Consider the following 17,015-nt stretch of genomic DNA (forward strand, 5'->3'; position numbering starts at 1 on the left):
TGAGTTCTTGGGGGCAGGCACTAGATAATTTTTGTATTCTCAGAACCTAAAGTTGGCCAGGCTCCAGAAAAATGGACTAATGAGTATCTTTGGCCATTGAACTAGGAAATTAGGGTGTTCACTGTTGACCTCTGATAGAGCAGTCTCTTGAGAGAGGCAAAAGCAAAAACCCTAAAGATAACTTGAGAAGTGTGACAATGAAAAGGGGAAATGGGGCAGAGATATACCAAGAACTTGAGAAGAAAGCAGATTTAAAAAGTAAAACTTGAAGGTTAATGTATTCATTTCTTGCTATGGTCTGAATGTTTGTGTCCCCCCAAATTTGTGTGTTGAAATCCTAATGCTCATATGGTATTATTAGGGGATAGAGCCTTTGAGAGGTGCTTAGGTTATGGTGAAGCCCTTATGAATGAGATTAGTGTTCTTATAAAGAAGACCCCACAGAGATCCCTTGCTCCTTCCACCATGTGAGAACACACTGAGAAGGCACCAGCTATGAACCAGGAAGAGGATCCTCCCCAGAACCTGACTGTGCTAGCACCTTGATCTTGGACTTCCCACCCTCCAGGACTGTGAAAAATAAATTTCTGTTTTTTATAAACTACCCAGTCTGTGGTATTTTATTATGAACAGACTAAAACAATTTTATGATAAGTACTATTGCCAAGTCTTAGGTACGGTGACACATAAGAGTATATATAAATTGAGAGAAAAGTAAAAAATCTTGGGTTGAGGGCAAAGGGGGGGGGGGAGAGCTTTCTCATTCCCCATTGTGGCTTCCTTGGCTCTTCTACCTTTATTGAAAGCTCTTTCTCTTTTGGGACTCAAAGCATTGGTTGTACCACCTTCTCCTGATGGTCTTCTGATGGTCTTGGCCTAAGCTACTAAGGCATGCCTAGAGCATCTGCTGACCCAACAACCTAAATGAAGTCAGTTGGCAAGCTTGAGGTTTGGCTATGTCTGCCTTTGAGGAGAAAATATGCTAGTACAAATGAATTATTAAATTCAATCAGTCAGAGACCTAACGTGATGGGCTAGAGCAGACAGACAGAATATCATGAATTCAAACATGACTCAGAAGTCAACATGGAAGTAGCAGAGATAGAAGCAAATACAGCATGGTCAAAAGCACCTCTGGAGGAGTTCTGCAAACAATGAGAACCAGCTACCCCCAAACTTTTTTTTATAATAGGCTGGGTCATTCATGCTGGGCTGATTGGAGGTATAGAGGGGGGAAAACAGCTTCTGATCACTCACACATTCAGTGAAGTCTTAGGTCCAGAGTCTTGCTCACCATCCCAAGACCTACTACCATTCTATCCATTTGGATACCCCATCCAAGACTCTGACCCCACAGTTCTTCATTGTTCTCTCCTGAAATTCATCCTTCCAGCCCACTCTCTTTACCAGGCCTTTGACCCTTTCATGACCAGATCTACTTTACCCCTGATATTTTACCCTCCAGAAGCTCGCTCTCTAAATCCAGCTTCTTGCCTCTGGCTCTCTCATCCCCTTGCACATATATCAAACTTTCAACATCTTGTAGCTCTAGTCCTTTGAGCTCTCTCTCCCTTTGTGTAACAGGACTTTCTTCCTTTTCAGCCCAGCCTGGATGTCATGATCCAATACTTCATCAGTTCTCATGACAGTTCCTATACAATCCCATGTCTTTCTTTCCTACCTACCTACTAATCCCAGATTTCTCTTCTCCTGTGCCCTCATCACTGAGAGCTCTTAGGAAAAAATATCATACAACTGTTGGAACTGGAACCAACAGAGCTAGACCATGAACACAACAAACCTGGATTGCTCAATCCTGTCATCTCTTTCACTCCTGCAGACTTTCTCTGCTTTCCTTAAACTCTTTGTATAACCTTCATCTCTTGCTAATAGCACTTAACTTCACCTCATACTTACCGAAGGAAAAAAAAAAAAAGATGGAGGCTGCAGGCATGGTCTTCTCAATTTCTACCCTCCTGACCCTTATCTGCATCCAGGCACTAGGCAATTAGTTGAAAACCTATTTACTGAAGACAATTCATCCAACAACCAAGCTACCCAAAAGTCAATTCATCAAATTTTTCAAATTTATCAAACTTGCAGCTTGACACCAAAATCCAATTTGATAAAATTATCAATTCACCAAAAATGTGTTCTTTCTTAATAAAATATAATTATAAAATTTATAGAATTTATAGAAATTGTGTTACATGGAAAGGTTTAATAGCTTTGTGAATTCTGTCTCTTTTTTAAAGTTTCAATTCGTTTCAGTTTGACTTAGTTTACTTTTAGTTTTACCAAAGTCTTTTTATTAGATCTGTTCTGTACCAGATTTCAATCAAACTGTTGAATGTCACTTTTATGTGGTACTCATATCAGACACTTAGGATTCAGATACCTAAAACAAGTAGATAATACCCATTTGATCAAGCTGATAAACCAATCTATGAATTAAGACAGTTAAAAACAGCACTTTCTAACTCAGTATTATCTAGGCCATTATTATCCCTGATACTAAAACCAGAAAAAGACCTCACAAGAAAAAAAAAACACAAATCAACATCCCTTAGAATTGAGATGCAAAATTCCTCAACAAAATACTAGCAAACTGTATCCAACAACACAGAAAAAGAACCATACACTATTACCAAGTGGTATTTATCCCAAGAATATAAGGTTGGTTTGCCATTCTAAAAGCAAGTAAATGTAATACAACATATCATATCAATAAAATAAAAAACAAAGCCACATGGTAATCTCACTAGACACACAAAAAGCATTAGACAAAATCTGACATATTTTCATTACAAAAACATTCAATAAAGTAGGAATAATGGGAATTTTCTCAACATAATAAATGACATGTATGAAAAACTCAAGCTGGGGCACCTGGGTGGCTCAGTCGTTAGGCATCTGCCTTCAGGTCAGGTCATGATCCCAGGGTCCTGGGTTCGAGCCCCTCATCGGGTTCCCTGCTCAGCGGGAAGCCTGCTTCTCCCTCTCCCACTCCCCCTGCTTGTGTTCCCTCTCTTGCTGTGTCTCTCTCTGTCAAATAAATAAAATCTTTAAAAAAAAAACTCAAGCTTACATCATACTTAATATTAAAAGACTGGATGTGAGGCGCCTGGGTGGCACAGTGGGTTGGGCTTCTGACTCTTGGTTTCAGCTCAGGTCATGATCTTGGGGTCTTGGGGTCAAGCCCCATGTCAGGCTCCACACTCAGCATGGAGTCTGCTTGGGTTTCTCTCTCCCTCTCCTTCTGCCCCTCCCATTCGTTCTCTCTCCCTCTCTCTCTTTCTCAAATAAATCTTTAAAAAATAAAGTAAAAGACTGGATGCTTTGTCTCTAAAAACAGGAACAGGACAAGAATGTCTATTCTTACTACTTCTATTCAACATTGCATTGGAGGTTCCACCAGAGTAATTAGACAAGAAAAAGAAATAAAAGACATCTGTATTGGAAAGGAAGAAGAAAACTATCTCTATTTGCAGTAACATGATCTTATATATATAGAAATTACCAAGGAATCCACCAAAAAAAATTAAAACTAATAAATGAGTAGAGCAAGATTACAAGATACAAGATTGGTATACAAAATTTAATTGTAGGGATGCCTGGGTGGCTCAGTCAGTTAAGTTTCTGCCTTTGGCTCAGGTTGTGGTCCCAAGGTGCTGGGATCGAGTCCCGCATCAGACTCCTTGCTCAATGGGGAGCCTGCTTCTCCCTCTGCCTGCTGCTCCTCCTGCTTGTGTGTGCTCTCTCTCTCTCTCTGACAAATAAATAAATAAATAAAATCTTTAAAAAAATTAATTGTATACAAAAATCAGTTGTATTTCTATGCACTATCAAGAAAAAATCTAAATAAGAAATTAAGAAAACAATTCTGTTTACAATAGCATTGAAAAGAAAAAAATGCTTAGAAATAGATTTAACAAAAGAAGTATAAGACTGGGGCGCCTGGGTGGCTCAGTCATTAAGTGTCTGCCTTCAACTCAGGTCGTGATCCCAGGGTCCTGGGTTCGAGCCCCACATTGGGCTCCCTGCTCAGCGGGAAGCCTGCTTCTCCCTCTCCCACTCCCCCCTGCTTGTGTTCCCTCTCTCGCTGTGTCTCTCTCTGTCAAATAAATAAATAAATAAAATCTTTAAAAAAAAAAGTATAAGACTTATATACTGAAAAATACAAAACATTGAGAGAAATCTAAAAATGCCTAAATAAATATAAAGATATCACATATTCATGAATTTGAAGACTTAATATTGTTAAGATGCAAATACTGCTCTGATTTAAGAAACTCAGAATAGCCAAAATCATCTTGAAAAGCTGGAGGACTTTACTTCCTGATTTTAAAAATTCTACAATGTTATCAAGTCTGTGTGGTACTGGCATAAGAATATAGTTCAATGGAAGAGAAATGAGAGGCCAGAAGTAAACCTACATTTAGGGTAGATTTATTTTTTGACAAGGATGGCAAGAAAATTAAATGAGGAAAGATAAGTCTTTTCAACAAATGATGCTAGGACTAGATAATCATATGTAAAAGAATAAAGTTGACCCCTACCGTACACCACATATGAAAGCTAACTAAAATGATTGTAGACCTAAATATAAGAGCTAAAACTATAAAACTATTAGAAGAAAACATAGAAGTAAATTTGTCCTTGGATTAGACAATGGTTTCTTAGATATGATGCCAAAAGCATACACAACAAAAGGAAACTTAGACTTCATCAAAATGTAAAATTGTCATGATCCAAAGCACACCATTAAGAAAATGCAAAGACAATCCACAGAATGGGAGAAAATCATATAGCCGATAAGGAACTTGTACCCAGACTATATCAAGAATTCTCACCAACTCAAAAATAAAAAGACAACCCAATTTTAAAATGGAGAAAGTATTTGAACAGATATTTCTCCAAAGAAGGTATATATCCACTTTCTCATTTGACAAGAATTAGGAGCCCCACCAGGTTCTCACTGTGAAGATCAGAGAAAATTTCCTCATGCTTCCAGCAGGAGGACAGAAAACATAACCAATTTGAATGATGCACAGAGCTGTCTCTCTGTTCTCCTTAGCAAGTCTTGCCCTCCAGGGAAACTGTTTTCCTAGAGCCTAACCAACTCGGGTTTACCAAAGCCTAACTGACATGGAGGAAGGGAAATATCCAACTTCAGCTATATCTAGCCTTCCTGTCCTAAGGCTAAGGTGGGAAGTGGGGAAGAAAAGTTCAGAGGCATTTGTGAAAGTCACAGCCCAAGGACACAAGCTCATTAAAAGACTATAGAATAGTTCTTCCCCCACACGTTATCATCACATCAATAGAGCTCCTCTATAATAACAGGAATCAGAGCTAAAAGAACTGCAAGCCTCGGGCCCTATTTAAGAAGGAGTCTCTAGGGAAATCCAAAGACAACAGGGAGGACAAAAACAAGAGCACTAGAGGAAATTTTAACCTCCAATACCACAGCTACAGCACACAGTAAACACTGCCTAACTCCTAGCCAAATAAACATAAAATCTCACATGAAAGACCTATCTACCTCAGTTCCTTCTACATCATGTCCAGTTTCAACAAAAAATTACAAGGCATGATAAAAGGCAACAAAGTTTGAAAAGATGAAGCAAGCACCAGAACTACACTCAATTATGGCACAGATTTTGTAATTATGGGACTGGAAATTTTAAATAACTATGGTTATGTGCTAAGGATGCTAATGGAAAAAGAGGGCAGAATGAAAGAAGAAATGAATGATGTAAGCAAATAGAAGGAAACTCTGAGACAGAATTGAAAGGAAATGCTAGAAATTTAAGACATCATAATGGAAATGAAGAATGCCTTTGATGGGCTTATCAGTAGACAGGACACAGCCAAGGGAAGAATCAATGAGCTTGAAGATATGTTTAATACAAATTTCCCAAACTGAAAAGTAAAGAGAAAAAAGAGTGGGGGTAAAAAGAACAGAATATTCAAGAACCATGGGACAATAACAAAAATAACAAGAACTGGAACAATAAGAAAGTATGTAAAATGGGAATACCAGAGAAAAAGAAAGAAAAAGGCACAGAAGAAATATTTGAAGTACTAGTGGCCAAGAACTTTCTGAATTAATGGCAGACACCAAACCACAGATCCAGAAAGCTCAGAGAACACCAAGCAGGATAAATACTGAAAAAAAATCTACGCCTAGTTGTAGAAAATTATAGAACATTCAAACTACAGAAAAATAAACCACAGAAAATCAAAGACAGAGGAAAATTTGAAAGAATCCACAGAAGATATACAAATAGCCAATAGCATACAAAAAGATATTGAACATCATTAGTCATTAGAGGAATGCAAATCAAAACCACAATGAGATACCACTTCACACCCACTAGGGTGATTATAATAAAAAATATGAACAATAATAAGTGTTGGAGAGGATGTAGAGAAATTGGAACCCTCATACATAGTGGAAATGTAAAGTGGTACAGTTGCTGTAGAAAAGTTTGGCAATATTTCCTCAAGTACTTCCTCAAAACGTTAACCATTTAGTTTACAATATGTGCCATACCAGCAATTCACTCCTAGGTATATACCCAAGGGAACTGAAAAGCCATGTACACACCAAACTTGTATATAAATGTTCATACCATTATTCTTAATAGCCAAAAAGTGGAAAAAATCCAAACGTCCATCAACTGATGAGTGAATAAACAAAATATGATATACCCATACCATGGAATATTATTCAGTCATAAAAAGGAATGAAGTACTGAAACATGCTAAAACATAGATGAACCTTGAAAACATGCTAAGTGAAAGAAGCCAGAAACAAAAGACTACATATTGTATAGTTCCATTTATATGAACTATCCAGAATAGGCCAATCCACAGATACAGAAAATAAATTACTGGTTGCTTGGGCTTGAGGGGAGGAAAGAATGGGGAGTAACTCCTAGTGGGTATGGGGTTTCATTTGGGTCAATGAAAATACTCTGGAATATATGGTGATGAATATACTCTGTGAATTACTAAATTCACTGTGAATATACTAAACAACTCCATGAATATACTAAAAACCACTGTGAATTATACACTTTAAAAAGATGAACTTTATGGCATATAAATCATATTGCAATAAAACTACTTAAACATAAAAGATAAAATCAAAGTTAAAACTATTTAGAGGTAGTAACAACTATATACTCAAGGATGAGGATAAGCAGAGATCCTTCTAAAGTGTAGTCTTCCTATTGTGATATGAATGGAACTGGCAGAAATCCTACAACTGTTTCTTAGATGTCACTATAGCATGAGGCCCATTTATCAATGGTCATCATGATATCTCAGAATAATTATCTTGAACTAATAAGTTTATAGTAGAATTTATATAATTAATTTTATCACTTATTATAGTAACTATTAATACCATCTACCAACTAGTATGAAAATACAGTATGGTCATATTTCAGCCCATATCTATATATTAATAAAATTGCAATAAACAAAAAAAGTTTTTAAAAAGGCAAATTATTGGGTTGAAAATATTTTGGAAGATAGAACCCCTACACCATGATTGTTTATAAAATTTTTTACATTTGAGTCATTGCATAACACTTGCAGAGCAAAATACACAAGAAGTTCTCATTCCCAAAAGTCACAGATTTGAAGGAAAAACTTAGAATATACTGAACTTTGGCCAGCCATGCCAAAATGACTTCAGTGAAACAGCTGCAAATAAATTAAAACTAAAACTAAGCTCAACTAAACTTCAAATGAGTCAACTGACACTTTGTAGACATCTTCAAAAGTAGTTAAAATCTGCCCAACCATGCAAGTTGTTGTAAACCATACAAATAACTTTAAAAGAAACAAAATTTTGTTTAACTGACAAAACTGGTAAATTTCAGCAAATTGATCACTGTGAATTGAAATTCAGAGAACTGGCTTTCTTTACTTTCCATTCCAGAGGAGAGGCAGCCTTCCTCCTCTTCACACTGGATCCCTCCACCTGTGTTCTAGATCCCATTCCCTTCTGCTTCCTCTGGCTCTTGCTCTGTGGAGGGAATCAGGAGTTTCCTTTTTTCTTTCCTAGTGTCTCTATTGGGAATTGAAGTCCTTCAGAGCCTGGAAAATACACTTGGTCTTTGAAGATCCCAACTCAGACTACCCTGGACTCTGGCCAGTTTTTAATAATCCTGCTCAGTTTCTCCAGGGCTGGGCTGTACTGAAGAGCTCTGATGATTGCAGCTTCTCAGGAGCATTTGAACAGGGGGCTAAGGCTTGGAGCAGTCTGAAACCAACAATGATGCTACCCAGTGCCTCTTCTGGCATTAAGAAGAAACAAATGAATAACAGAGCCAGCAGGAATTGTCAGCCTCCCATTCTGTCATTCAGAATCATCACTCACAAGGCAGGTCTTCTGGGTCATCTTCCCTTTCTCATTTCGCCATCCCCACACTGATCTGTCCTTCCTTGCCCCTAGTTAACTTTTTGTTCCACTGCTTCCCTGCTGTTTAACCCTTTCCATGGTGGACCTACTTCCCAAGCTTTTCTGTTCTGAAACCTCCATTTCATGATGACAACCCCTTAAATTCTCAGCCCCTTAATATATCTCTGAGCCTCCACTTCCTGTGCAAGAGGCTGGCTTTACTTAAGCACTTCTTCACTTCTGCAAATCCTTCCACGTGTCTGGGGGGAAGAGGGAAGGAGTCTCCAGTCTCAGGGGTCCCCAAGGTCCAAATGCAGACAACCACTTCACACACGCACCAATCTTTGCGAATCATACCATCTTGTCATACAAGACTCTACCCTCCTCACTGTTGTCACAAAATGACCTCCCCTCTTTTTCAGCAAGGACTTTAGTGTGGCTGTGCCTGTATCCTCTGCCCTTTCACCAGCATCCTCAATTCCTGCATCCTTTAGGCCTATAAGGCCACCAGCCGTCAGTCCCTTTAACAGTGCCTCCACTCCTTTAATACTCTCCTGAAGGTCTCTAACAGCTTGCCTCCCTCATGCCCCAACTGCCCTCCAGAGAGAATGAGATCATTTGATGGCCTCAATTCCTGCCCTGTCCACCCTCCTCCCCACTGCCATCATTCCCTCACACATGCACATTCTGCATCCTCCCCATCTTCCCTTCCTGTCTCTTCTGTTAAAGACCAACTTCTGCTTATTTCTCCAGTCCCTCCTCTCTCCTCTGGAACCTGCTAACCAGCCATTGCCTCTCCATTAGCTCCTCACCTACAGTGTCAAACATGGTCCTGTTGCTTTCTTCCAAGCAACTGTCCCTTAGTCCTTCCCTTCCCCACTCTTTCTGCCAGCCTCCTGTTACCTGCCTCTCTCTCCTTACTGCACTCACCCACTGAGTAGTGGTCCCTGATTCTGCTACCTCAGTAATATCCTTTCTTAATTGTGGAATAGCAACATGTCATGTCAGGCATACACTTAACAAATACAGATGGAACATCACCTATGTGCAGGTATAGCATGTATGTGCTACAATGGTGAATACACCAGATTGACTGTTTAGGGGAGTCTTTAGACATTTAATCAAGTATTCACACACCAGAAACTTGCAACTGTGATAACCACCACCAAGGAGGAGTACCAGGCACCATGGGAATCCATCATATGGACTGACCTAGTCAGAGAAGTCAGGAAAGAGGTCTGTGACTGAGTGATGCTTCAGCTGAGATCTGAAGGTTAAATGAGAGGTCATTTAACCAAGGAAAGAACCAAAGCATGCCCCAGGCAAATGGACAAGTTTATGCCAAAGCATTTTTAACAATCAGTCTAAATAGGAGCTGCAATCCTCTTAAGTGTTCTTGCCTCTGCTCCTAAGATTGATCTAGATGGGCATGTGAGTCAGCCCAGGCCATCTGGAGTCTTTCTTCAGGATTTCTGAATTTTTCGGTGTTTAATAAGGCCTACCTATTTTTTGGACTAGTCATATATAATTTTAATTTTAAAATTAGTTTAAAACATCAAGAAGGAGAAGAAACGCATCTTCCAAACAATTAATTCCAAATAATTACTACATATTATAGCATATATCATATGTTCCCCCCCCTCCAGGAAGTGGAGCTTAATCCCCCCTTCCCTGATTATGGGACTTAGAAACTCACTTTCAGGGGTGCCTGGGTGACACAGTTGGTTAAGTGTCCAATTCTTGGTTTCGGCTCAAATCATGATTTCAGGGTGGTGGGATCGAGCCCCACATCCAGCCCTGGCATCGAGCCCCTCGTGTGGAATCTGCTTAAGATTCTCTCGCCCTCTCCCTCTGCCCCTCCCCCCAACAACCCTCCCACCACTTAGCACTCACTCTCTCCCTAAAATAAATAAACAAATCTTTCAAAAAAAAAAAAGAAGGAAAAGAAAAGAAAAAGAAACTCACTTTCAAAGAACAGACTATGGAAAGAGAGAGAAAAAAAAAGAAGCTTTACAGTAGAAAGACCTGACAGACACAACCTTAGCTAAGTGATCAAAGTTAACATCACCTGTGATAATCCATGTTGCTATCATGTACCCCCTGATATAATGGAATGAGCAGGGCACTTCAACTCCGTGGTACTCCTTCCCAGTTTAATCATAAGGAAAGCATCAGAGAAACCCAAACTGAGGGATGTTCCTCAAAATGCCTGGCCAGTACTCTTCAAAACTGTCAAAGTCATGAAAAAAAAAAAAAAAAGCAAAACAAAACAAAAACAAAGACAGAGAAACTGTCACAGACGAGAGGAGACTAACTAAACATGAAGATTAAATGTAATGTGGTATCCTGAATTGAATCTTGGGATAGAAAAAGAACATCAGTGAAAAAACTGGTGAAATCAGAATAAAGTCTGGAGTTCAGTGAACAGCGATGTACCAATGTTAACCTCTCATTTTTGACAAATGTATCATAATTATATAAGATGTTATCATTAGAGGAATGAGGGGTATCATCATTAGAGGATGAAGGGTGTATGGGAACTCTCAATACTATCTTTACAACTTTTCTATAAATCTAAAATTACTCCAAAATTAAAAAAAATTAAATTGTAAGCAAAAATGAAGCAAAATAAAATAAAATGAAAAACAGAAACTAGAGACACAAAGTAAGCCTTGATGGTATTTGAGTTCCCGTTCTATCTGCCAGTCGTCTCCCAGGTTTGGTACCGTGGGCCAAAAACTCTGCCCTTCTTTCCTCAGTGAATTCAGCTGGGTTTCTTTCACATACCATTCCATTTTCACTCTCACACTATCACTACAGTTTACCTCTGCTCCCTCCTCCTCTCTCTCTGTGGCCTGGATTCTTCCGCCTCTTCTTTCTTTCCTTTTTTTTTTTTTTTTTTTTTTAAGATGTTATTTATTTGAGAAAGAGACAGAGCATGAGTGGCGGGGAGGAGGCAGAGGGAGAAGCAGGCTCCCCATTGAACAGAGACTGACGTGGGGCTCCATCCCAGGACCCTGGGATCATGACCTGAGCAAGCAGAAGGCAGCAGCTTAACCGACTGAGCCACCCAGGTGCCCCCTGTCTTTCTCTTAACAAATTTCACTTATACAATACAGTATTATCAACCATAGTTACCATGTTGAACATTAGATCCTCAGAACTTACTTGTCCTCTAACTGAAAGTTTGCACCTTTTACCAATCTCTCCCCATTTCTCCCATTCCCCCACCCCCTGGTAACCATCATCCTACAAGTTTCTATGAGCTCAATTTTTTTTTTTTTTTTAAGATTCCACATGTAAGTGATACAATGCAGTATTTGTCTTTCTCCATATGGGCTATTTCATTTAGAACTATGCCCTCCAGTTTCAGCTATGTTGTCATGACTGCAGGATTCCTGTCATTTTTAAAGCTAAATAATATTGTTCTATTATCTATGTTTTTTAAAAAATATTTTTATTTATTTGAGAGAGAGAGAATGAGAAAGAGAGAGCACAAGATGCGGGAGGCCCAGAGGGAGAAGCAGACTCCCTGCTGAGCAGGGAGCCCAATGCGGAACTCGATCCCAGGACTCCAGGATCATGACCTGAGCTGAAGGCTGTCGCTTAACCAACTGAGCCACCCAGGCGCCCCTATTATCTATCTATCTATACCACATTTTCTTTATCTACTTATCTGTCGATGGACACTTAGATTGTCTCCATGTCTTTGCTTTTGTCAATATTGCTGCAATGAACACAGGGTGCAAATATTTCCTTGAAATAATGATGTCATTTCCTTCAGATATATACCCAGAAGTAGGATTGCTGGATAATGTGGCAGTTCTATTTTTGATTTCTTGAGGAACCTCCATATATTTTCCATAGTGGTCATACCAGTTTATATTCTCGCCAACATTGCACAAGGGTTCATTGTTTCTCCACATCCTCACCAGCATTTGCTATCTCTTGGGTTTTTTTTTTTTTCTTTTGTTTTTTGATAACGGACATCCTAACAGGTGTGAGGTGATACTTCATTGTGATTTTGATTTGCATTTCTCTGATGATTAATGATGCCGAGCATCTTTTCCCATACCTGGTGGTAATTTGTATGTCTTCTTTGGAAAAATATCTGTTAAGGTCCTTTGCCCATTTTTAAATTAGGTTATGGGTTTTTTGCCTTTAAGTTGTATGAGTTTCTTGTATGTTTTGGATATTAATTGCTTAAGAGATATGTGGTTTGCAAATATTTTTTCCCATTCCATAGGCTGCCTTTTCATTTAGTTGATGGTTCCCTTTGCTGTTTGTTTTTGCTTTTGTTGCTTTTGGCATCAAATCCAGATCATTGCCAAGACCAATGTCAAGGAGCTTGCTCTCTATGTTGAAGTTCTTCTAGGAGTTTATGGTTTCAGGTCTTACATTCAAGAATTTAGTCCATTTTGAGTTGATTTTTGTGTATGGTGTAAGCTAGTGATCCAGTTTCACTCTCTTGCATGTGGATATCCAGCTTCCCCAATACCATTTATTGAAGACACTATCCTTTCCTCATTGTATATTCTTTGTTGAAAATTAATTGACAATATACAAATGGGTTTATTTCTGGGCTCCTTATTCTGTCCATTGTTCTATGTGCCTGTTTTCATGTCAATACCTTACTGTTTTGATTACTAAACTTTGTAGTATAGTTTGAATTCAGGAAGTGTCATGCTTCCAGGTTTGTTCTTCACTTCTTCTCTTTTGATCACCGAGATCATCAGCTATACCCTAATTTCAAAATCTAATAGAAACCTGCCATACCTCATCTTACTGTGGTATTTTTACTCTGTTGACAATTCTTATTCTTTTTTAAAAAAATATTTTATTTATTTATTTTTGAGAGAGAGGGAGCACATGAGCTGGGGGAAGGGGCAGAGGGAGAAGCAGACTCCCCGCCAAGCAAGGAGCCCAACACAGGACTCCATCTCAGGACCCTGGGATCACGACCTGAGCCCTTAAGGCAGACACTTAACCAACTGAGCCACCCAGGTGCCTGACAATTCTCATTCTTATAGCTGCTTCTTTCCTTGACTTGTATGATAATACATTGGACACTGCTCTCTTGTTCAATTCTGACCTTGTCAGTTGCTTCTTCCCAATCTTTCTGTGAATCTTCACCCACCCCTTAACAGACCCTCTTCTCACTACATGTTCTCCATAGGTGACCACATCCATTTTCATGGTTCCACATAACCACCCTTAGTCTGGTGGCTCTGAAATATTTATCCTCAGCTCAGCAGTCTCTTCTGAGTTCCAAATTTTATATTCAACCACCTGCTAGACATCTTCATTTGGCCATTTCACATATATCTTAAACTCATTATTTCCAAAACCAAATTCATTATTATCTTATCTCTCTCCTCACAAACCTGCTCTTGCTTTGTTTTCCCAACTTTATGAATAACATCACTACTATATGACCCAAGAACATGGAAAGCATCTTAGAATCTTCCTATGTCACTACTCCTTCTAGTCAGTCTGTAATTTCTCTCATGTCTTACTCTTCTTTTCTAATCCTATTACCATTTAGTTTAGACTCTCATTACAGGATAAGCTAGGCAACTGAAACTAACTCCTATTTGGTCTCCTTTGATCCTCAGTATTACAGCCCTAATGAAGTTGATGTCACATAACTTAATCATTTCATTTCCTGTATTAAATAAAGCTTTCCATGGCTCCTCAGAGCCTGGACCCTTTGTATGACATATAATATCCTCCATGATTTGGCCCCATTTACTTTCCTTGGTTTCTCCTTGCACACTAGCCCATATGCCCCACACTCCAGCTCACTCAGTCTGCTCAGGACCACCACCACTACTACCACCTATGCACCAACCTCCATGATCAGAAACTATTTTCTTTCATGCTGTTGTGATTTTGAACATGGTGCTGCTGTTTACTCTGCCCAAAAGTCTTTTCTCCAACCTCTCCATTTGCTATGCTTCTACTCATCCTACTAGATCCAGTTCCAGTATCATCTTTGTGACACCATTGGCTGACATCCACCCTGGGCTGGATGAGGAATCCCCTCTATGTCCACAATCCCATACTATCCTCTATCATTATACTCCCCAGTGCCAATTTGCAGATCTGTCTTCACAGCTTACTCTTTAGTCATATCTTAGCTATGTATCTGAAGTATAAAGCTGGCACATAGTGGGCATTTGCATGTGTCTTTGGTAGATAAAGGAAGCAAGGAATACATTTAGGTTCTCCCATTTGAAAAATTCTGGCCTCCTAAAATACCTGTCTACCCGCCCCCTGCTATTGGTCTCTCTCCTTGCCTGCAGTCAAGCCTCTCTAAAGAGCAGGCTGTACTCCAAGTCTTCAGTCCCTCACCCCTCACACTAAGGCAGTTGGTTTTTGGCCTACATCCAGCAAGAGTGTGTTCATGACCTCTAAAAATCCCTTAATGTATTATTGCCTTTTAAAAATAATTCTAATTGTTAATTTTTTTATTGAAGTATAACATTCATACAGAAAAGGACACAAGTCATAAGTGTTCAGCTCAATAAATTTTCATAAAGTGAAACACCCATATAGCATCACTAAGGTCAAGAAATAGAACACTGCCAGCACCCCAGAAGCCCCTCCCAAGTACTACTGTATTACTTTTTAAAGCAATCTTTAAAAAGCATATTTAGAGACATCCAACACATGCAGTTGTGAGGTCATACTACCAGGAATAGTTACCAAAGCCGTGTTAAATTTCTTTGACAATGGATTCTGTGGCAAGTGACCTACACAAGCATCCAAGATAGCATTGTTGAGGATATTTCAGGTTAATCCATCTTGCCCAAACAGTAAAAATAGCACTTATTGAGCACTTACTATGTGCCAGGTACATATAGTACTTTATATATATTAAATAATTTAATCCTTTAGCCCCACTTTATAGATGAGAAAACTGAGGCAGAGACAAGTTAAGTAGTTTTTCAAAAGCCACAAAGCTTGTAAATGGCAGAGTCTGGACCCCAAGCCAAGCAGTCTGGCTCGAGTCCACAAGCTTAGTCACCATACCATACTGCCCTATCCAGTGGTTTGTTGTTCAAAATAAATGAGAGCAAACCCTGTAATATGAGAGACTTCCTAAGAACTCAAATGTAAGGTTACTCCCTCTTTCCTGAGGGAAGATTTTGGAAAAACAAAAAAGCAAAACCTCACCCTATATTCAAGCTTATACGGTATTTGCATATGACTCCCAAATATTTATGCCCATACCAGACCACTCTTCTAAGCTACAAACCTGCCTACCCAACAGGCACTTCAAAGTCAGCAGCCCAAAGCAAAAGTCATCATCTTTCTATATAAACCCCCTGCAAGCTACTCCTGCTCCTTTTGTCTAGCACAGGAAAGTCACTGCCATCCACCCAGCTGCCCAAGCCAGAAACCTGGATATTTTCAAGGATTCCAGCTTCTCCTTCAGTCTTCCCTTTCAAAATTACACCCCCTTCTGCTTTAACTGAAACTTTGTTTTCTTCTCCCAGAAGTTCCTGATTTCTTTGTACCATTTGTACACCTCTCAAATCCAGAATACCTTTGGACTCAACCTACTCACAGTCAAAAGGAAGGACAGGAGGGAAAGGGCCAAACTCTTCCAGTTCTTTGATACTCTCCAGCTCTGTCTGATTTCACATCTTCCCATTTTCTCTCCCAAGTTGACCCTCAAGCCCCTTCCCCACTCCCTGCCCAGCTTCCATCTCATTTTTCTTTTCTGGGGACTATACCCTGAGTTAGACCAGCAGCGGCAAATCTCCTCCTTCCAATACCTTCATTCCAATCTCTAGCCTCAAATTTGGGATAAGAGAAGAGGGGAGGGAAAGAGGGCTAAGCAACGAAGAAGGGACAAGGGATAGAGCATGAGATAAACAGAAGTGACTAGGAGGGTATGGAAAGATTAAGATGGAAGAAGAGGATGGGGAAAGAGAAGGATAGAGAAAAGACGAAGGCAGAAGGGAATGGGGAGAGGTGAGAGGAAAGGGGGATGAGGAGGAGACAGGGAGAAAGGGAAGTGAGAAGGGGTTGGGGAGAAAGGGGAAGAGAAAAGAAGGATGGGGCGATGGGGAAGGAAGCCGGGTGTAAGAGAAGGGTTGAGAAAGGAGATGAGGAGAATTTGATAATAGAAAAGACGCTGGGGAGAGAGGACCGAGGGCAGGGGATGGGAAGAAGGGGCTGGAGAGAAAAGGGTGAGGAGAAGGGGTGAGAAGAAGGGGATGGGGAGAAAGGGAGAGGAGGTGGAGAGAAAAGGGTGGAAGGGAGAAGGGCTGGGCAAGAAGGAGAACAGGACGGTGAGGGAGAAGAGGGGACGATGGGGGAATAGGGGCTGGGAAAGAAGATGGAAGAAGAGAATGTGGGAGAGGATGTCGAGATCGGGCTGGGAGGAGAGGGCCGGACGATGGGGGAATAGGGGCTGGGAAAGAAGATGGAAGAAGAGAATGTGGGAGAGGATGTCGAGATCGGGCTGGGAGGAGAGGGCCGACCGAGAACGGGGACGTGAGGACCGCGCGGCGCTGGGGCCGGATCCGGCGCCGGGGACTGGGGCCGGGAAGTCGAGGGGCGGAGGGAGGACGGACTGGCGGTGGGG

Source organism: Neomonachus schauinslandi, chromosome 11, assembly GCF_002201575.2.
Source record: "Neomonachus schauinslandi chromosome 11, ASM220157v2, whole genome shotgun sequence".
NCBI classification, from domain to species: Eukaryota; Metazoa; Chordata; class Mammalia; order Carnivora; family Phocidae; genus Neomonachus; species Neomonachus schauinslandi.